The 22387-nt window shown below is 44.8% G+C and overlaps 1 pseudogene across 1 annotated transcript in view; it reads right to left on the bottom strand.

Moving 5' to 3' along the window:
• LOC308416280 (alpha-fetoprotein-like) overlaps positions 1-22387 on the bottom strand; it is a 39036-nt pseudogene that overhangs the window by 1018 nt on the left and 15631 nt on the right. The window contains exons 8-13 of the transcript in view: positions 18399-18613; positions 15834-15899; positions 13593-13670; positions 13032-13075; positions 11709-11937; positions 3292-3424 (exon numbers count right to left, since the gene is read on the bottom strand). The product of the transcript in view is annotated as an alpha-fetoprotein-like (transcript). The remainder of the gene's footprint in view (positions 1-3291; positions 3425-11708; positions 11938-13031; positions 13076-13592; positions 13671-15833; positions 15900-18398; positions 18614-22387) is intronic.

Below are 22387 nucleotides of genomic sequence, written 5' to 3'. Positions count from 1 at the left end.
TCTCTGGAAGTCAGTGGTTACTGAGCCATCTCTCCAGCCCCTTAATTTTCAACTTACAGAATTTATGAACAAAACGAAAAACAAAACAAAAACCTGAGGTCAGTAGCTCAGCATGAAGTGATCAATATATACTTAGCTAATCATCCTACTTAACTAGATCATCATTTTTAATTCATAACTGCATCGTGCAGTTGCAGTAGCTTTGCCTGTAGACTCACTAAGCTGAGTCGACTCATCGTGTGTAGAGTCTAGACAGATAAAATCATAGGCAGCTTCGTTCTGTGTTAACGTGTGTTGAGCCGCATCTCAGAGAAAAATTAACCTTTCGTGCTCCTTCCACGCTTCCTAGCAAGCGCATTTAATCGCACCCGACTTCTGCTGATTCCTCTCTCAGGGCCTGTGAGGTGATGAGGTCTGCCGTGGTTATCCTTCCTCACAGAAGATTCCGCACGTTTAGTGTGCTTTCCTTGGGCCTGCCAGGGCTTCTTCCTGTGCTCCCATTGTTTCCTGAACGGTGACCTCTCCTTCCTTGGACTGTCCAGATTCAGCCTGGACACTAGCACCTCTCCCGGTGAGGAAAAATAGACCGGGTGCCCAGTTATTTCATCTCCACGTTTCGGTCTTATTCTGGCCGGCATTCTGGCACTGACTTTGGTCTGTCTCCGTTTCCTTCTTACAGTTTTTCTTTGTTATATATATTGAAGGTATCGTCTGTCTAGAAGACTTTCCCTCCTCTCACTGGCCCTCCAGGAGAATGGCGGGTTTCGAGCTCACCCACCCACAGTCCCTTCAGCAGGCAGAGCGGGTTATATAACTGTCGGCCAACACAGAAACCAGAGGTGCAAACGTCTAAAGAAAAGACTCTGGACTATTCTCTCATTAATCCCTGCCTTTTAGGCTAACCTCTTTGCGCATTAAACAGCGCGGGTTTTGTTAGCATTCGGTCTAAGCTCCACCCCACAGTTACTTGGCAACAGTGAGATAGGCCTGGCCCTACAAAGGGTCTCACCCCCTCCTCACTCTCTTGCTCTCTCAGCCTCTGCCCACTTTGTCCCTTCTCTCCCCATTCCCTGCCACACTCTCCATGTGTCCATGGTCAGCTCCTCCTCCTCCTCCTCCTCCTCCCTCTCTCTCTCTTTCGGCCTCTACCGCTCTCTTAACTTCCCTCCCCATGTTCTAAATAAACTCTATTCTAGACTATTCTGTCATGGGTCTGGCCCTCAAGGGGAAGGGATGCATCAACATGGGCCTGCCAAAGGCACCCCTCCCCCACACTTCACCACACCTCCACAGAACATATCCTCTGTCTCTTTATCTTTTTATAAACACAGCAGTTTAAAAACACATTCTAGCCTTAAATACTGATATTTAATATCCCCCAATTCTCTCATTTTCCCTCCATGACAATGTCGTTTTCCGGTGTTTTTGTTTGTTTGTTTGTTTGTTTTGTTTTGTTTTTTTAATTTCTACTACCATCCTTTCTTCTGGCTTCTCACCCAAAGCCAGACCTAAAAAAATACCGGAGGGGTAGAGGGTAATCTGTCCATCTTCACACTGAAAAGGGGGTTCCTGGGATGTTGTCCTCACCACACCAGCAGCAGCAGCAGCAGCAGTGCCTGGAAACTGGCTAAAAACATGGAGTCGCCAGACCTACCCAATCAACAGCCCTGTGGGCAGAGCATGCGCACTCTTGGCTGCCGTCCGGCTTACACATACTAAAATCTGTGAAGCCTGTCCTGAAAGGAGCACAGAAAGGTAAACGTGGCCGAACGAGGATGCGGTGCAGAGAGGAGTTAACATCCATAAATCCTATCAACTGTTAATTAGTGCAGCGTACCATTCAGATAACTTCTGTGGCCTTTCCGAGTGAGGAGGAATCTCAGAAGGAACACGGACAGGAAGAGGCCATTATAACTAATAAGTAAACACACGCTACGGCTTGCCAACCCGTACACAGCCAGTTTGGAAAGCTCCCAAGTTATGATGGTTCAACTTAGAATTTTTTTTTTTTTTTTACTTTATGTGAAAGCCATACACGGTTAAATTTGAATTAAACATTTTCCCACGCCTGTAACAAATGTGCTGGGAGCCACAGTGAACCCCCGTTCTCACTCCAACACATGGGCAGCGTGAACAGCCACGCTCAGATGTGCCTAAGTTCTGCTGCCTGGCGCTTGTTCTAAACAGATATGTAATTTGCCTTTATTCCAACGTACAGTGGGTCTATCAGGAAGTAACGCTATTGACGAGGGATCTGTTTGACTTTTACTGGAAACATAAAGTTCAGAGAAGAAGCAGAAAGGAGCGAGTAATTAAAGCTATGGTGAAGGCTATTATCTTTAAAGAAGTATTCCTGAGAGCCGCTGTTAAACAGAGCTCTGACCAGCCCCAGCCTGCCTTGCCAAAGTAGAGGAGCCCGTGTCTCAACCACACAGTCACATGCCCCTGTGGCCACTGCCCGGTCAAGTCCTCAGACATGCTGTCCCTCCGGCTTTACTACATCCGTTCCTCACTGGATTTGCTGAGACACACCCTATGACATCCACACCAACCTTACCATCCTGTGAAAAATCATTTACTCGTTAACTACATACAATATCATTAATTATAGAAAATTGGCTTCCTGGCAGTTAATTTGTGTGTGTGCACACATGTGCATATGTGCATTTGTGTGTATGCACATGTGCATCTATGCTTTCCTGTGTGTACATGTGTGTGCACATATGTGCATATGTACATTCGTGTGTGTGTGTGTGTATGTGTGTGCGTGTGTGTGCATGCATGCCCCTTTCTGTGTTCCTGAGCCCCTCTGTTCATGAAGTTCTGCCCACTGAGGAAATAAAATTCTTTTTACCTGATCCCCAACTTAGGATTTCCAAGAGCAACAATTCCTGATTGTGCCCTAGAAATTCCTAAGGGGGGGGAAACCTCACAATTTTCTCCAGCATAGGTTTAAACTGTCATTTTTTTTTTCATTTTTAATTTTTAAATGACTCTGTTTCTCTTCTCTTAGAACAGACCTTCAATTCAACCTTCTGCTCTGGCTTCATTGGTATCCCCTCCCATCTGGCACCAGAGTTATTGTGTCTAATTCTTCTATCTGGGTCTGATTCTTCTGGTTTCTCCAAACATAAATTTTAAGATGCCCAAAGCCCAGGCACGGTAAGGTCAGACACTCCCACCCCACCCAGTCTCTGATCTTCTAATCTCACAGTTGCAATGGGAAAAGGGTTTTTTCTTGCAGTAGCACCCCAACACTCCTTCGTGTGTTTGCTCCAACAACATAGATACCTCTTCTTGAAAGCACACGTCTCTCCCCTGAGTATGGCAGCAGTTTTCCACCAGGTGCACGAAAGTCTCGCCAATGGAATGGAATAGCTCCTCTGCTGCGTGTGGCTTCCGCTTCACGAGGTTGCTGAGAAGCCTAAAGCAGAAGTGGGGGAGGGGTGTTAGCTCCTGAGTTTGCAAGGCCATCTTACTGACTTAGATCCACACTGAGACACTCTCCAGGTTAAGGATACTGAGAAGTGACTGTGACCTCACAGCCCACACAACGTTCATCTCCACCTTCATTCCATATGGACATTTCCGGGCAGTTTTTCCTTCTTAGCTCGATGAGCACTTGAGTTATCACTACGCAGCTCCTGCGAAGGGCAACAGCTTCATCAGCTGCCATTCTCTTCTGCACAGATGAAACACTTAGCCTCCCCACCGCCATCTTTTACTTTACATGCTGAGCAACTAGCTGACTTCCACATCTTCCACGTGAGCATCGGTCTGACGTGGTAGAAACTGAGAGCCTCCTGCATGTTGTTAAGGACAAGATCTATAGATGAATTTGAAGATGCAGTGGCTGCCATTTCAGATTTCTCCTGCAGATGACCTGACCACGTCAAGCAGGGGCATTTCAGTCACCAGGAGCATTCGGAATGTCAATCTGGTTGAACTACCCCTACTTACTCACATCTAAGCCTTCTAATCAACACTAATCACATTACCAACCTTTTATTTTCCCTTTCCTTTTTTTTCCCTTCCTTCCTCCCTCTCCCTCTCCCTCTCCCTCTCCCTCTCCCTCTCCCTCTCTCTCTCTCTCTCTCTCTCTCTCTCTCTCTCTCTCTCTCTCTCCCTCTCTTTCTTTTTTCTTCCTGCTTAGGACAAGAGAAAATTAACCACAAGAAAAATAAGAATGAAGAATAAAAAACAGGAGGCTAGGGCTAGGGCTCAGCTAGTTAAAGAGTCTGCCGGGCAAGCATGAGAATCTAAGTTTGGGTTTCAGCATCTACCTGGAGAGCCAGTTTGCCCCCCACCCTTGTCTATGACACCAGCTCTGTGGGGTTGGTAGAATCAGGGAGTCACTAGGGCTAGCCTAGATCCAGGTTCCTTGAGAGACCCTGTTTTAGAGGAATTACACAGAACATGATAGAGAGATGCCCAATGCCCTCCTCTAGTCTCTGTGATGCTTGCACAGATGTGCATATACCATACATGCACACATTCATGTATGGGTGCTCACACACACACACCTGCACACACACAAACACACACACCCCTGCACACACATACATACACACACCCCTGCGCACACACACACCCTGCACACACCTGCACACACATACATACAAACACACACCCCTGCACAGACACACACATACACACATACACACACACACACACACACACACACACACACACACACACACCAGTGCTCTGATATCATGCCATAAATGGGTAATAAAAGCAAATACATCAAAGTTTTAAGCCATACTTCTCTGACACCTGGGTTCAGACAATAAATAGTTCAGGATTCTCTGACTCAGAGACAAAATTGGGCATATTACATTAGAGATGGAAAGCCCTGGCCCCACCTACCCCACTCACTAGACCGACAAGGGTGGACAAGTGGCAGAACTGGCTGTGACAGTTGTCATCAAATGGGTACCAGGAAGCCCCTCGAGATCATGCTATGGTCTATTTCTACTGCTCCCACGTCCCACATGTGTGATACAGAACAGGTCCTGGGTAACTCTCAGCATGGTCACCGGCTGAGCAGATTGGGCTCTAGAAGCAAGGTAAGAAGAATGCAGCCCTCTGGCTCACCAACTCAACGGGTGCCCATGGGTCCTACAAACTCTGGGCAGATACAGACTACAGACTCAACATGAAATGTTAGAAGCAAGTGTCCATCTTGGTGTGGTGCCCGACTGGCATACTTTCTCTAAACTCCTGCTTCTGTTGGACATGATGGTGCATTACCACAAATCCCAGCAGCTGGGAGGCAGAGCCAAACAGATCTCTCTGAGTTCAAAGCTAGCCTGCTTTACTTAGGGAGTTCCAAGTCAGCGGACCCATATAGTGAGGTCCCATCTCAGAACACAAAAATTCTTACCTTCTCCACCCCCTCACCCACACTGTCACTTCATGTGAGGACACACAATGCTGAGGCAGCATGCCTGTCATCAGTGAGACAACACAGCACACACGATCTTCAGAAACTTCCAGAAGACATGGCCGGCCTTTGAAGCATGGCATTGCCTACTTCTGAGACGTTACAAGGCAGAACCAAGGGAATCCAGACATTTCACCTGAACGGACGTTTCCCTGGTTCTAGGTCCTAGGAATTTAGGTAAAAGCAGATGTAGTGACAGAGAATATGAATGAGAAAGTCTTCTGGTAATTTATAATAGGAAGTGTCCATGCCCAGCGACAGTAAATGGTTAGAGTCATATAAAGAACATTTCAAGACCATTTAAATGTCCTTGTGAGAAATAACCAGTGACAGATGTGTATAAAATGCACAGTGTAATATTTTAAAGGAAAAGCCGTTAGCTTTCGGTATATATTAATCTTTGCTGTATCTCAGTCCACGTGCCCATAATTTTATTTATGATTTCAGTGTTTCCACTTCTCTCTTCATCTGAAAAGTGCCCTCCATTTTGCTTTTGCAACAGGGGTTTCATAATCTTTTAGACATAACCCACTAAGCTGTGAGATGAGCTTCCATCATGAAAGCTAAGTGAGAAATCTACCTACTGTGAGAGGCTTGGTTTGGGGAAGCAGGAAGAGCTCTGTAGTCGCCTGCTGGGTCTCCCTCCTTTAGGAGGTGAGGACAACTAACTCTTTGAAAAAGTACTGAGCAAATGTTCTCTAGAAAGTCCTGCACATCATTAAGGCACATCAGCTCCGCCATGGTGGCCCCTCGAAAGCATGTCATCCTGGGAGGGAGAGGGACATCAGAGGGACATCAGCTCTGTGGATGATGGTGTGGCTGCAGTCCAGGACTACTCCCCCCTCTGGGAACTGTGAAAGCAGAGGACTCCCTCCCGAGAGCCATAGGTGACCGCTGACACAGAAATGCCACATAGGGAAGCATTAGTAATCATAGAGAACCTAAAGACTGGAAGTGTGAGCTCACCATAGACTCCTGTGTCACACATGCGTTTACAATGTGTGTCTCCACTGTTGGACTCAAATGATAATTTTCTTCTCTATTTGTCCGTATATTACAAACAACCGCAGTTACCTTTATCATAAAAGAATCAATATTTGTTTAAAAATCAGAACATAATATAACATATCTTTTTTGCCAACTGTTCAGTCATATTCAGTTTTCATCCTGAACTAGACCTGACCTGAGTTTGTGTCTCTGTGCCATTTAATCTATAGTGTGGGTCCAACCAGTCTATACTACCTTTCAATAATGATTATCAGATTCTAACAAACTGATTGCTCAGACTGAGGAACACAGACTTGTTCCCATTGCAGTTGGGTGAGTTTGTGTGTGTGTGTGTGTGTGTGTGTGTGTGTGTGTGTATACACATAGCTATACATGTATACATACATACAAGCACACATATATGCACACATACATGTGTGCACACACATGCATGCATGATGCACCCATGCATACACACATGCATACATACACACATGCATACATACAAGCATGCATGCATACATACATACATGCATACATGCACACACATATAAACATGCTTGCATACATATTCCTACTAAAGAAATGTGAGTATATCTGTCAGAGACTCTATCTGAAGCTCATCGTCCAGCTGGACTGGCTGGTATCCTCCTGTCTCGGCCTCTGTTGTTGCCGGCGGCATGAAGTCTCAGTCAGGCTCCGTAGGTGCCGGAGGTGAAACTCAGTTCTCCTGCTTCCTTGGCACCCGAGCCATCTCTCCAGACCTAGAACTGAGTCATCCTATCACTGAAAAATGTATACATGTAGTGTTCCTTGGGAAACACCAAATCAATGAACGCTGGCAACCTACACCGTGGGACTTCCCTATTCCTAAGCGTGATGGCAGCGGTAGTGACGGTGATGATGGTGGTGATGGTAGGTCTACTTGGACACATTTCTAACTATGTTCTTCAATCAGGGTCCTGACACCTACAAAAAGAAGGGCACCTCATTCCAGCTCTCCTAAGTATTCACTAGCACATAGTCAGAGAAGGCCTCCACTATCCTGATGAATTCTTCCTCACATACGCTCCCTCTCTCTTCTGACTCACAGCTTCGAAGTCCCAAACTCTTCTGTGACTTTACGCCTCTCAAATGCTCTACTCTGGTCTCTGGAAATAGCGAGTATTTTCCCTCTGGAGGCTTGCTTTCCGCCCGACCCTTAGCTAGTTCACGGATGCAGTTCTCAGAACGGCCAGTAGAGGGAGGAAGAGCACAAGAGCTGAGTATGGAAGTGCACCCTGAAACAAGGAGAAAGGGGAAGGCCCTGTGTATAATGGGCAAGAATGGGTCTCCTATCGCCCGGATTCAGGACATCTGGAAATGGGGTTCAGAACATCGGAGACTCGTTAACTCTGACCACTCCGAACACAAAAGCTGCCGGTTCTATAAGGGCGATGTGCGTGTGAGGGCTCACCCCGTCACACCCAGATGGTCTTTTTGAGGCTGTTTACCTCTCCTGTTCCTTTCTGATTCCCAGCCCCATCTCACCCTGGAAGCCTCTAATTTTTGTACTTGCTTTCAAATATTTGTTGAAGGTCTCCTATGTATTTTCTTTTACTTTTACTCAAGTACTAGGGCATAAAGACAAAGCCTAACTCATGCGTAAATGGGTATATACTATATACTCTATGTAGACATTGAGCTATAGCCCCAGACCTTTTATTTTTTCAGATTTAGAGACAGTCTCACTACATGTGGAGGTCAGGCTGGCCTCACGATCATTGTGCAGGCCAGGCTTACCCAGAGCTCACTGCTCTCCCTCTGAATAGTTCGGCTTACAGGTTTCTTCCAGCATTGGTCAGTTTTTCTATGACCTCGACTTCTGCTTCCTGTCCGTGGATGTGGTCTCAGAGTGGGACCTCCTTTCCTACCCCCTAGTTTCTTCATAATGAAAACGCTGCAATGGTGCTACCCACCTCGTGAACTTGCAGTGAGGGCTTGATGACGTAATAACAGAAAGAGCTACCTCCCTGTGTCCTGGGAATTTCAAGGAACGAAAACCGTGCTTTCTAGAGGGAATATTAGCTTCTTTCTTGTATTCTTACCTTAGCCTGGGCTAATTTCCACTGAGTTACAGTGGCCTTTAGCAGAAAGATACAGTATTTCGTTTGCGGTGTCTGGTGTGAATGCTCAGAAGTAGATCCATTTCTACGGCCACAGGCAAGTGTGCTCACCCCCTGACCTCATCCCTGGAGGTTAGACTGTAACTAAGAATGCCGTTGCTTTGCCTTGTCTTCACTTAACCATCAAGTAGAAAGCACGTGTCCATTCTTATTGTGGAGGAAGGAAAGGGAGAGAAAATGATGTAATTATATATGAAACATGCATGTGAATATACATGTACAATATATACTATGTTACATATTACATTATATATTATCTTAGATATTAATACTATATATCACATATTTATATTATGTTATATCATGTATTATATGTCATGTATTATACATTACATATTATACTATGTTTTACGTATTGTATATTATATTATATTATATTACATTACATTACATTATATTATATTATATACACACACATATGTTGGGGGTTGGTCTGGTGCTATGTATACAAATATACAAATGCTAAATACTGGCTCTCAAGATCTAGTTGCCCCTAGATGAGTGAATTTCCACATACACCAGTCTTTGTTGTATAAAGTTTGCTCTCCAACTTAAAGCTATTGGTTAAGTAAATGTAGCTACAGCCAATTACTGGGGAGGACAGAGGTAGGCGGGGTTTCAGTTACTGGGCTGGGCTGAGGTGTCACAGGTAAGGACCACAAGGGGAGAAGGAAGAAGGAGAGAGGGAAGAGGAAGGCTGCCAGGGGCTGAGTGGATCATGAGCACGCGGCGCCAAAAGTGGACCCTGAACAGGCTAATGGAGCAAAAATATCCTGGAAGAGACACAATCGGCAAGGGCTGGGGAGCACAGCTGGGAACTAACTATCTTGTGCTAGAAAAGTTAGATTGTGTTATAAAAATTATGAAATCGTGATCCGAGGTTTCTGCCCCGCCTTAGGTACTGCTGGCTTGGGGTCGGGGGAGAATCAGTATGCTGCAGTGATGATTCACATCCCGACCGAGGTCTCTGCCCCGCCTTCATCATTTAAGTTCCATGATGAAACACATGCACAACTGTAAGATGATGTCTTTATGCAGGAAGGCAAGTACAAGATAAAACGAGGCCTGTCATTGGACGAGAAGGAAGGATGGGCAGGAAAAGGTTTTAGAAAGAGAGGGAGGAGCCAGAGAGAGAAGAGAAACTGGGAGAACATGGAGGCAGACGTAGATATTTCTCTCTGCGCATCTCTGCATAGATACAGGTCCTTATGAATATTTTATTCATATGGGAGTGTAAGGAATGATTAGTGCTGTCTAGGTGGGAAAATCATATTGTATCAATTGGATCAGAGTCTATTGTGTGGTGTTTTCCTTCATGTGGCAACTTAATTGGGTTCAAGAGAAGCTGTAATGGCAGGATGCACCAAGCCCGCCACGGAACTGGGATGTGTGGGCCTGGCGTGGTAAGAGTGGGAGCAGCCTGGTGAGGTGCCATGCTGGGACGGCTCACAGATCGTCAGAGAGAACTGGGGACCCGTGTGGAGCAGTAGCACATAGGAAACAGTCACACCTTTTAAATATTTACCGCAACACACAGCCTTTATATTTATAATAAATCTTAACACAGGAGCTAGGCAGATACCTACCCACTATGTCATTATAATCTACTTTCCTGCCAATAGCCCCAAGTTATTACTTACTATGCTTGATTAGCTGCTCTTAACTCCAACTGGGCAGCCCAGGAGAGCCGCGTGTCCCCGCTCCTACAATCTTCTGGTGCTTCCTCTCCACACCAAGCCTGCAAAGCCTAAACCCCACCTATGTCTCTTCTGCCCAGCTATTGGCTGTTGGTATCTTTATTTACCAATCAGAAATTACTTGGGCTCAGGGTCATATAGCTTCATTTGTGTCTACATGCAAACTCCAGGTCTTGGGGGCTGCACACTTAACACTACAATACACAGCAAGATCAAATCTCAACAAGATTAGGAGTAACTTGCCTAGTAATTGTGCTAGAGCTGATGTTTAAAAATCCATAGGACTCTGCCTCAATTATTGGGGGGTTCCGGGTAGGGTCATGTAAATAACTAATAGTTTATTAAAATCCCTATTGTGTGTGTATGTTTGTGTGTGTGTGTGTGTGTGTGTGTGTGTGTGTGTGTTGTGCAGGAACATGTGTACCACGGTGTGCATGTGGAGGTCAGAGGACAACTCTTTGGAGTCATTTAAAAGTCATTTTACTTTTAAATTGAGTGTGTGCATGTGCATGTGTGTGTAAAATTAAGTGCACGTGAGTACAGAAGATGGCATCAGATCCCTTGTAGTTACAGGTATTTGTGACCGACATCTGACAGGAATGCTGGGAATAACACCTAGGTCTTCTACAAGTCCCGTGTATGCCCCTAACCACTGAGCAACCTTGCCCCATAACTGATTCTTTTTTTTTCTTTCTTTTTTTTAAACTTTATTTTAAAAACAAAGATAAAAGAAAAAAATTTAAACATTTTTGCATAAATGTATACAAATACAATTGTGTCAGTGCTTGGCTTTTTTTTTTCTTCTTTTTTTTAAGGTTTGATACTCTGCATTAAGGTCTTACTAGTTACAATGAGCAAAAAGTACATGTAAAACAGGAGGTAACCCGGAGGTAGTCAACGTTTTCTTGGTGTGTAAGGATTGAGCATGACTTTTTGTTGTTGTTGTTGTTGTTTTGTTTTCTTTTTTTCTTGAACTTCACACAGTCTGTGAGTTGTTTCTGGGGCAGTCCGAGCCTCTGGGGTTAGCCCATAACTGATTCTTAATGTGACCAAACTAGATTACTTAATTGCAAGATTTCTCTGACTTTCAATTTTAGTGTCATTATTTTTTCTTCTAGGAAAGTAACATTTCCAAACTTCTTTAACAGATTTCTTTTTGCATAGAGCACCTTAGTAGATGAATGCCTGCGCTGCAACACTTTGGAAACTATATTAAAGTTTCCTCTGCCAATATTTCCTTATAAATGTAGATTCATTCTCATTAACTGATCAAGCAGGGGTCACAACACAGCAGCTATGTTCTTTTGCTTAGTTGCTGCATTCTTTATGCAAGAGTTCTTTCAGTAGCTGGCTTAACTATTTCCATAAGAGCCACATTGTTGCTAGCAAAACCCAAAGTGAACCTAGGCTTACTTTTGCTTTTCAATTTGGAGTTCCTTGTCCTGAGCTTGGCACAAGTTCTCTTTGAGGCTGATGACTTGTTCACAAGACAAAGGTGGAGAAATGTAAGTCTCATCGGCTTGCAGGACATCAAAGCAGGGCTTCCGGAAGGCATAGGATGCATCGCAGCAGTGGCCCACACCAGCATGGACGGGCCGCTCACCCTGTCTTCTGCACAGAGCTCCGAGGACAAGCTTTGTCTCTCCAGAAGAGAATTAAAGTAAGAGGAATGAGGTTATTCTTGTTGGTGGTTTTCTATTTTACCCACAGACAAGGAGATTATATTTGATCATCAAGTTAGATTTCAGTCCAGCACCACCAAGATTTCATTTTTTAAAGATTTATTTATTTATTGTGTATAAGTACGCTGTCACTGTCTTCAGACACACCAGAAGAGGGCATCAGATCCCATCACAGATGGTTGTGAGTCACCATGTGGTTGCTGGGCTTTGAACTCAGGACCTCTGGAAGAGCAGTCAGTGCTCTAACCACTGAGCCATCTCTCCAGCCCCAAGATTTCATTTTTTACAGGAAGCGAAGTTGTCGGTGTGAACTGAGCAGCTTGTGCTCCTTCTTCATGTCACTGTCAGGCTGAGGTGCAGGTGAATCATCTCTAGGTTACTTTCTCTGTCATTAGACAGACCAGCTTTAACCCCAGATAGCTAACGGCTTCTTACGCTGTCCCAACAGCACTCACTACCTTAACATTAAGCTCCAAGCCCCACCCCTACCCCCAACCAGTGTGACTCAAATGTGAAGCAGCTACTGGCGCTTCTCAGCAAGTTCAGATCCAGTGTCCTACATCATTCCATGACAGACACACAGACCAACTACAGAGCTGGCACACAGTAGGTGCTCCTTGGGCATTTGAATGCCCGATCTTGGTCTTAGTCACGTTTCAATTGTCTCCCCCATTTTCTTGACCCCTTATAAAAAAATATCTCCCCACCTGGCTCCCACTTTGGTCCCCACATCTATAACTTTGATGAAATTATTTGAACTAGTCAACATAATCATTTAATTATGAATTTATCTATTTTAGAAGTAGCCAAGACAATTTCCCCAAAGCAAGGCTCTGGGAACATATAAATCTAACTATATGAACTCCGCGAAGAAGGCACAATTCCATAATAACAAAAACAAAAAGTTCAAGTGACAGTGAAGACAGGGTAGGTAATAACTTTTGATTTTTAATTCAAATGGCTCTACCTTGTTAGAAAAAAGCCTGCCGTGTAGCACGTTAGAATGAAAGCAGCATACAATATACTACGAACATAGGACAAAGGACATTCTCACCCAACAAGAGATCAGAAATGTTGAAGCCATGCAGCTCAAAAGACCTAGAAGGCAAATCCTCAAGAGAGGCTGGAGGAAGCGTACGGAAGGCCAACCCCACCTCGTGTGAACTGATCATCCTATTTTATTTCAACCTCTAAAATATTTTGATCTAAGAAAGGGAAGTCTGTTACTACAGCCAGTCCTCTGTAGCTATGGGAGGCCGTTGCCTTTGTGAGTGGTCACATGGAGGTCCCCACACATTCTCCTGGGAGATCCACCAGCGTTGGCCAAACATCCGCAGTACCTTTGCAACTGCTTGCCAACATCAGTTTGGTCAACTTTAAAACCCCAGCAGCAGACCCTGGTAATGATCCTGGGGGCAGGCTTGTGACCCTAATGAGGTGAGTTTGAGAGTGGACAGCCCTCCCTTGTTTCTAAGTAAAGACAGTTAACATAAGCTACCTAGAAGTATTCTCTGAGATTCTTTAGCTTCACTGGTAAGCCCTAGATATGTCCGAGGAATGGGGTTGGTTCCCGAGGACCAGAGAGAGATGGCAGATGTATCAGGAGTATGCTTACCTGGTCCTCTTCTTTGCCAACAGCACCAGCTCCTGGGCAGACAGCTGTGGGGCTTTCTTAGTATAAAACACCATGAGCCTAAAAGAGTAAGTTCTTATTCCTGGCAACGAGTACACACGCAAACATCCATCTTAATTTTCCCACCATATCTAACACTGTTTCTGATGTAGGAGGAACATTAGGTAGATATCTTTTGCCCTGCCCCAGTGGCTCAGTAATTGGACGTAATTGTCATTGTCACCCACTTACAACCTGCTCCAACCCAGCCCTGCTTCACTGGACTTATCCTGGATACTGCCAAAGCTAAAATCAGGCAGCTCCTCTGGACAGAGCCTCGATAAAGCTCCTGGGGACCTTTTCCCAGGTGTGGAGTAGGGACCCAGTGGCCCCGAGGAACAGTTCTCCAGGGACTCACATCCCAGGGAGCAGAGCCGGACAAGAAGTATGTGGACAGAGTGCTTGCAGGTGCTGGGAGCTAAGGCAGAACCTTTGAAGAGGTCAAGTCTCTTGCTGGAAATAAGGGGAGGAATTGCCTCTGTCTTTCTTAGTGAGTTCACGTCAGAAACCCTTATAACAATTTCAACTCGCTTTGAAGTGCATATAGTATGTATCTAGCTTTTCTTCCATTTTGTGAGCTGGCAGTGTCTTTTTTGGGGACCCAAAGATTCAGGGACATAAACAGCTTCTGTTTCTCTCGGCTTGGGAAATTTGCAGGAAGCTTAGCTCCTGCCTGTTCCAAAACTACCTCCTTGCTTAAAAATATAAGAAGGGCTTTGGGGAGTGGGGAGAGGGTGAGGGCTGTTGACCTCTAGAGACTCAATTAACAGAAATTAGGTAAAGTGACAGAAAAGCCAGGGTGAGCTGCATTTGGCACATGACACAGTCAGATCACCTTGAGGACTAGTAATTGTTCACCATGAGTTCACTAGTGATTGTGCACAGCGTGCTATGGGCCTTCGACCAGGGAGCATGACTTCTTGCTGCTTTTGCAAGCTGTTAGTGGACAGCCTGCGATGACGTCACGTTTTGGTTTAATGCTTATTCATTTTTACAAAACTGGTCTATTTCAACACTGCCTTGGCAAATTTCGTCCTTAGTGGTATTTCCCTAACGGGGTATAAAAGACAAGGACGGTGCCCATTTCAGGATGCCTGGCAGGGTGTCTGGAGGAAAAGTCCTTAGAGTTGAGAAAGGACAATGCCTTTGGATAAGCCAGGTGAAGGGCAGGGTTTAGGTAGGTTAGGAGGATTTAGGAAGTCACTGACTGTGTTGTTCGTTTGTTTTGGATGGAGGGTAGATATGAAACCAGTTTTACATTGTTTTCAGGTGCTGGCTTCTTTGAGAAGGGATTCACAGGAGCAAAGCATCAAACTATTTTGGTGGCAGTTTCTACAGCAGCTGGGTAGGCAGCAGGTCTTAGGGGGATGAACCAGCTACATCAGCATCAGCCCTCCCTGGTACTTGTTAGATATCCAGGACTTTCCTAGATTCTGCCTGATTCAGAAACTCTTGAGTTCAGGGCCTGAGTTCCAATGTCTTCTTGGGAGGTTCTGTCTAAAGTTTGAGAGCCACAAACTAACCCTTACAATGGGCATTAACAACTGAGCACAACATAAACGGAAAGAAAACACTAAGTCAAAAGCCCTGCCTGAAAGAACCAGGGTACTCTGATCCATTACTTTGGACATTTAATTTAAACTCGGTATTATGAGATGTTATTTCAAACGGAACTTCCCTTTAATACAGTGCTTATATATAGACCATTCTAGAAGACCCTGGAGATTCCCAAAGCAGCCTTTACTTTCTGATTACGCAGTCCTCCATAAATAGGATGCACAGGGCTCTCTGTAACCAGCATGTTCACATTCCCCTGACAGATAACTAAGATAGCCATCTAGCTTTTGGTCGACATACTAACCTTGCCTGAAAAAACAAACTGGTAGGTGGACCCTGGATTCTCATCTCTACTGCAGTTAAGATTCCAAGTCACAGCCCCAATCAGGTATGCAGGTCATGATGGCCCTGCAGAGCCAGCCTGCTTTGCTCCCTTGCCCCAGGGGCATCTGGGAGACCAGCCTTGGGACCAGGATGGAGGCTCCCAAAATTATATAAATATCTGTTGAATCAGCACAGAGGGCTGGTTAATATGAAACGAAAGAGTGAGTAAAAACTCTGAGCAAATCTTAGCACCAGGGATTAACCAACAGTCTCTGAGGAGAATGAGGGCATCTGAGGACATACCTGTCCTGGAAGCTGCCATCACCCAGCTGCTTGTGTAAATCACAGTAAGTTTTAACACGGTCTCGGCTTCAAGACCCACTCTTTGGAGCACCTCTTTCTAAAGAAAATGGATGCTGGCATTAGTGTTTATCCAGGGTCACAGCAATATGCCTTGAAATAGGATTACAGTACCATTTTCCCTAATCCTTTGACCAAAATAGTTGCTATGTTTTTAACAAAATACTCAATAGAAATAACTACATTTATTTCCTGTGGTTGGTTTTGTTTGGTTTGGCTTGATTATTTTGGTTTGTTGGTTTGGTTTTTTTTTTGTTGTTTTTTTGTTTTGTTTTGTTTTGTTTTTTAGTTAGTGAGTTGGAAAATGCAAAGAGAAAAAAATTCATGTTTTTCTGAAAGAGAAATTATCACATGATTTTTGGGAAAAAATGGGGGACTAGTGAGATTAAGAATCCATTTTATCATGACATAACTCATTTTGGGAGCCTAAATGCTGAATTCTCTAAGCAGTAGGCAAATCTTTTATCAAGCCAGAAAGAGGAAGGGTATATACCTATTTAGCTGGTGTGTGTGTGTGTGTGTGTGTGTGTGTGTGTGTGTCCATTCATTGGTTTATTTAATAATTTTAGACTTTTTATATTAGCAGCATGCTCACATACACAGAAGCACAAATATACATGTATAGAGATAGTATATGTGCTAAGAAGTCACAGTTTGATATAAATATATACCAGTCATGGTTATAAAACATGCCACAAAGTACACTGAGAAGAGCCAGATGGGGTTTTGGGAGCTAAAGGTAGAATCAGAGTGTTCTGCAACCATGAAATAGGCTCCAATGGGAGGGCATTCGTAACCTTTCGGGCTCAGCTCTTACACAGGAGCACACCCCCCTTAGTAGGCCAACACAGTGTACCTCGGCCTAATAAGCAGTGTTTGGCACAGAGAAAGTTCCCTCAGATCTGCGAGCTGTTGACCTGGGTTTTATTCTTGTCACTGTCTTTACTGCTGGTGTAACATTGGGGAGATTGCCTCCCTTCTGAACCTTCTTACCCACAGGATACACTCAGGAGCTGTTTGTTTCACTATTTTTGAAAAATCATGAAGACCATGAAGTTGAAGTGACTCCCCCCCACTTTAGAAACCTTGGTAAGCTGTCAGAGAGGCTTCACTGTAGTACATTGAAATAAGAAAAGCAAATCAATAAGGTCCTGTGATCTCCCAAAGGCATGTGGTACTGGATGGCAGATTTGAACCTGAAACACATTGGCTGACTAGAAGGCTCTTACTCGGAGCCTTGAGACTTCCATGTGAGATCAGCTTCAAGTATTTGTATGGAAAGATGTATTTTCCAATGACCTTTGGGGCTGAGTTTTTTTTCTTAAAAAAAGAAAAAAGAAAAAAAGACCTCCTATGAATGTCTTTTTGAGGCATTAAACCACCATCTCCCCTGTCCCCGTTCAAATAAGCTATCAAGTGTAAGTAGTCCTGTCATAATCTACACACTCATCTGGCTCACCAAAAAAATTAAAATAAAATGGGGGCTGCAGAGGTGGCCCAGTGGTTAGGAGCACACACTGTTCTTCCAGAGACCAGAGTTCAGTTCCCAGCTTTCACACACAGGAGCACACAACTGCTTGTAACTCCAGGTCCAGGGAACCTGGCATTGCTAACCTTAGAAACACAGAAACACACATACACACAATTAATAATAATAATAATACAGTTTCTTAAGAAGAAAATAAAAGTAGATTCTAGAATGTTTTCAAAACACAGGATGAAGATGAGATCTTTGATACCTCCTCACAGACTGCCTCAGTTTACCACTGGAACACACTGCCTGGGGAAGCTGGTGCGCAGTGAGACAGGCACTCACATCGCCTGGATCTAGTCAGCACAACTCCATTGACTTTTCAGGACCAAATGCAAGTTTAGGAGTTTATATGAGTGCCGGTTCAGATAGTAGTATCCGATTTTATCAGCTAGGATCAGACATAATTTGTAAAATGTAAGTGAGGTCATGTACCTTTGAGGAAAACTCAATTCTCGAGGCTGCACACGTGACTCTGGAAGCAATTTAATTGCACAGTGTCACCCTCTTAATATTACATGTTGTGATCACTCTGCTGTGATGTACAAACTAAGGTCCATTTCTGAATGACTACCTGTGATGCTAATGTCCCAACTCCTTCATGCCCAAATGCTACCTCTACTTGATAGTGCATATTAAACCAGCCAGAAGTGCTAACCAGGAAAACCAATCTTCTTTATCTCTAAGTCCCTCATCCCAATGCCCGGAACACTGAACTATCACCTTGCTCTTTTTAAGAAAACCTTTACACTAGTTGTCAGCCTTTGAGGATAAAGGGCCCTCTAGTTTCTCTTTCATGTACTGTTCCCACGCAGCTAAACTCACAGTCCCACACAGCATCATGAGTGGACCTGAATAACTTCAGACTCCTCTTGGCCAGACTGGCCGTCCAAAGCACCACTTACGTTCAAGTTTTCGACATCTCCCCCAAAATGAATGTGTAAGTTACTAGAAGGAAGGGTGTGCCACTTCCTTACTCTTGTAGAAAGCAATCCCGGTTGCCACTGAACTGTTCACACACAGACTGGTCCTCTGTAAACCTCGAGAGCGGCAGGTGTGAAAGGTCGGGTTTGTCATCATTTTCTGAGTTGATGATGCATTCCCTGCGGAATGGCTCTGGCTCTTCACAGCACACAGCAAACTTGCTGGATAAGGTGGCCTGGTTTGAGCAGGTATAGTTCATAAGAAGGGAAGTCATTCTTTAGATTACTGTATCCTCAACTTAAGTTTGCTGTCATTGGTCTAGCAGCAGAACACTTGACAACACACACACACACACACACACACACACACACACACACACCTTGCTTTACCTGAAGCAGACTGAAAAATCCCAAAGAGACATTCATCATTAACTCCTTTTGGAAATTTGACCCTACATAGTGTCTCAAACTGTTACCTACCTATTAAAAATATAGGAGGAGACAGATTGTATTAATGATTCCACGTTTAGCCCCAAAACTATAAACCAAGGTTCTATTGTCTTTTTGTGGTCTTTCTGTAGAATCCCTGACTGAGAAGCATTTGTCTTGTAAGGTCACTGCCCTGCCACCAGAGCTGCTCAGATGCGCTGATAATCATTTATATGTGTGAATTAGCTAGTCTCTACACTTAAGGAACTCATGATCTACTCAAAGAGTCAAATAACTAAACAAAACAAAATTATAATATTTAGAAGCTCAATGTGATTCTTAAGAATAAATGAGAGAAACTTATAGTGCAGATAGGAAGCCATCACAGGGATGGGCTTCAAAGATTGATGAAAGACAATTAGAAGTTAATTTGAAACAAGTGAAAAACACATAAAATTCTAGATTTGTTCTCATAGGTGTATAAAATCTTAGAGGTAAGAAAGCAGGGCATGGTTAGGAAAGTTATTGAGAAAATCGGTTAACTTGGTTGGACTCGGGGCTTCTGGAAGACAGAACTGATTTTTTTTTTTTTTTTTTTTTTAACAAAAGGGAGTGAAGGGCAGAAGAGAAAGGATCTAGGATTTGATTAAGAGAGGGAAGTAGAATTCGCTGAAGCTTGTGCTCATGGGAGAGAGATGAGGCTTGCTGCTCAAGAGAGAAACTGAAGAATTTCCTGTGGGTGTTGATTTCTGAATGGCTTCAAGCATCCGTAAGGATCTCACGGGGAGATGTGCCCCCAGCAGTAGCCACAACTGATAAAATTGGGGAATAATCAACTTGAAAGTCTGAGAACGGCATGCAAAAGCTAATTATGGGGCAGTTTGAGACTCCAAAGGTTGCATGCGCGTGCGTACCTGCGTGCGGGCCTGCCTGCGCGTGCGCGCCTGCGTGCGTGCCTGCGTGCCTGCGCGTGCGTGCCTGCGCGCGTGCCTGCGCGTGCGTGCCTGTGCGTGCGCGTGCGCGCGTGCCTGCCTGCGCGCGTGCGTGCCTGCGTGCCTGCGCGTGCTTGCCTTCGTGCGTGCCTGCGCGTGCGCTTGCGCGCTTCCACGCGTGCCTGCGCGCATGCGTGCCTGCGTGCCTCCTCGCGTGCCTGCGCGCGTGCCTGCGCGCGTGCCTGCGCGCGTGTGTGCTGGCTCTCTGGGGAGCTAGAGTGCTCTCAGTGGCTCAGCACATGCCCCATGTCCCCCCTGTGAGGGAGGAGAGGTGAATATCCCCCAGGTAGCAGTTCCAGGAAGGATGTTCATTTTTGTTACCTCCCCCTGTGGCACTGCCTTTAGCATTACAAGTGACTGGGATGAGAGTGCCACCGGAGAACTTGTATTAGAGACAGGGACTTGATTGTCCTAACAGAAACCTGCTGTCAAAGACAAACAGGAAGTCTTTCTTCACCTGGACTTCATCTAGTGAACAGAGCGTGCCAAGGAAAAGTCCATACGGTGCAAAAGAGGGAGAGGCGGTGATGTGGAAATGTCTTGCAGGCCTGATGCTTTGGGGTAGGAGTAGAAGGTGGGAGAGGTGGAAGGTGGGGGTAGAAGGTGGAATGGGGGAGTAGAGAGGATGCTTTCCCCTTAGCTCACTACCCAACTCGTATGCTCTGGAGTTGTCTCCGTTCTTAATAAATGGTGTCCATTTCTATTTCTAACCATGTGTCCTTTGTCATGGGGCCTGGGAATCTAGATTACCTCAACAGGTACCCTCTGGTTCCTTTTGCCTGTGGGCTATTGTAAGGATTCCCTCTAGATGGGCAGGGTTAGAAAGCGCTTGAGAGATTAGAACAGATTGACACCATCTGCGTTAGTTTTACTAGGGACTATGGCCCGGCTGCCTCACTTTGGGCACTGAGGGATGAGAACATACCTTACATTATGCGCGTGTACTGCAGGATGGAACCCGAGAGACAGATGTGAGTTACTCAAAGGGCCTGAGTAACTTTTAACCCCGACTCAGACAAGTGGTCCCACCTGGGTTTTAAACCGGCAGGAAATACAATGCATGACCAGAGATGGATTAAACAGGAAGGAAGAAAAGAGAGTTCTTACTGGGTGTCTCCTCAGCTCTGCCAGTGCACACACAGCCAGAGAACGGGAACAGAGATGCCTGGAATACTGAATCTCAGAGGGTCAGAAGAAAAGGAAATGGAGGAGAAGATGACAAAACTGGAAGGACCTAGATGTTACAAGGTGAAAGGTTTTCCACCATCTGGTGTTGCAGAGAAACAAGTTACCGCTATGGTGGAGTGCCAAGTACCGTCCTTGATTGCCACCTCCTGACTGCAATTTTGGGAACTTCCTCACCTCCCATGCCTCAACTTTCTAGTCTGCAAAATGGGTGATTAAAAACGATCCTTGCTAAGACTGTGGGAAATGAGTGAATCATCTATCAATAATGGAGTAGATGCTCTCAGTGTCAGACAAAACTGAGTCAGACTGGAGCCTGGGCATGGTGGCAGTGACCACACAGCCTTAGATTATTGTCCCCACAGGGCTGCAGAGACAGAGAAGCTGAGAACACCTTGCTGAGTTCCAGCAATTGGCGTGGGAATATTAAATTACAACAATGTCCAAGATTAATGTTGGGGATAAACAACACTCCTCTGGCGTATGGAGCTGTGACTCAGTCTGGTGCAGTCAGACATCATAAGGGCTCGGAAGCAGTGGACAGAGCTCGGGGTCATGCAGTGCCACAGCGTGCGGTACGGAAGTCAAGAGGGAAAGAGATTAAGGTGGTACGGATGGTGGAAAATGGCATGTAAAAAATGATGGGGTTAGAAGTTTTGATCAGTGGTGCAGCAGCAGCTTAGGGAATACAAGACCCTAAAGTCAATCCCCCTGCACCAGAAAGGGGAAAAAAGGTAACTTATTGTTCAAATAAAATAGTTATTAACACAGTTATTTTAACAGAATGGGAATGCCACCAAGCAGACAACCAAAACATCTGCGGCAGGAAGCAGCAGACAGGGCTAAGAAGAGAATCAATATAGTTAAAAATAATTAAAAGCAGAAACCCAGTACGTCCAAGAATTTGTTTTGGTGAAGACCAATAAACTAAACCATCACTTTTTTTTTTTTTCCAGAGCCAATTAATTAAGAAGGAGATTAAATACATAACAAAAGGAGCATGTAGGTAACTGATGGTGTTTTTATCTCTCTACAGCTGTTTCCCTTACTGAGAAAATGCTAGTAAGTGAGATGTTTTGAAAAAGAATTCCATTAAATTTGTGACAAAGTAAACGGTCGATCCCCAGTCTAAACACTGAGTTGGTGCATTCAAAGTCAAGGCCGCTCTCGCCTGAGCCACACCATTAACCAATCCACTAACCAATCGAGATACAGCTTTGCTCAGTGCATGTCTCTTGCTGTTTGAGGAGCGGTTGCTTTCTCAACCGTTGAACTCAAAGCCAATAGCAAGACAACCCTGTAGGACAGAAACTCATTATCTAATCTGCACGTTTTCTGTACAAGATGCGTACCATCTTCTTAGGACAGCAGCACATTGCTGTATCTGGAACAACCTTGAGCATCAGAATTACCAACAAGAAGGTTGCTGTTGAGTAA

Source organism: Micromys minutus, assembly GCF_963924665.1.
Source record: "Micromys minutus genome assembly, chromosome: 1".
Classification (NCBI taxonomy): domain Eukaryota; kingdom Metazoa; phylum Chordata; class Mammalia; order Rodentia; family Muridae; genus Micromys; species Micromys minutus.
The sequence above is the reverse complement of the archived record's forward strand: the minus strand, read 5'-3'. Positions and strand labels throughout refer to the sequence as shown.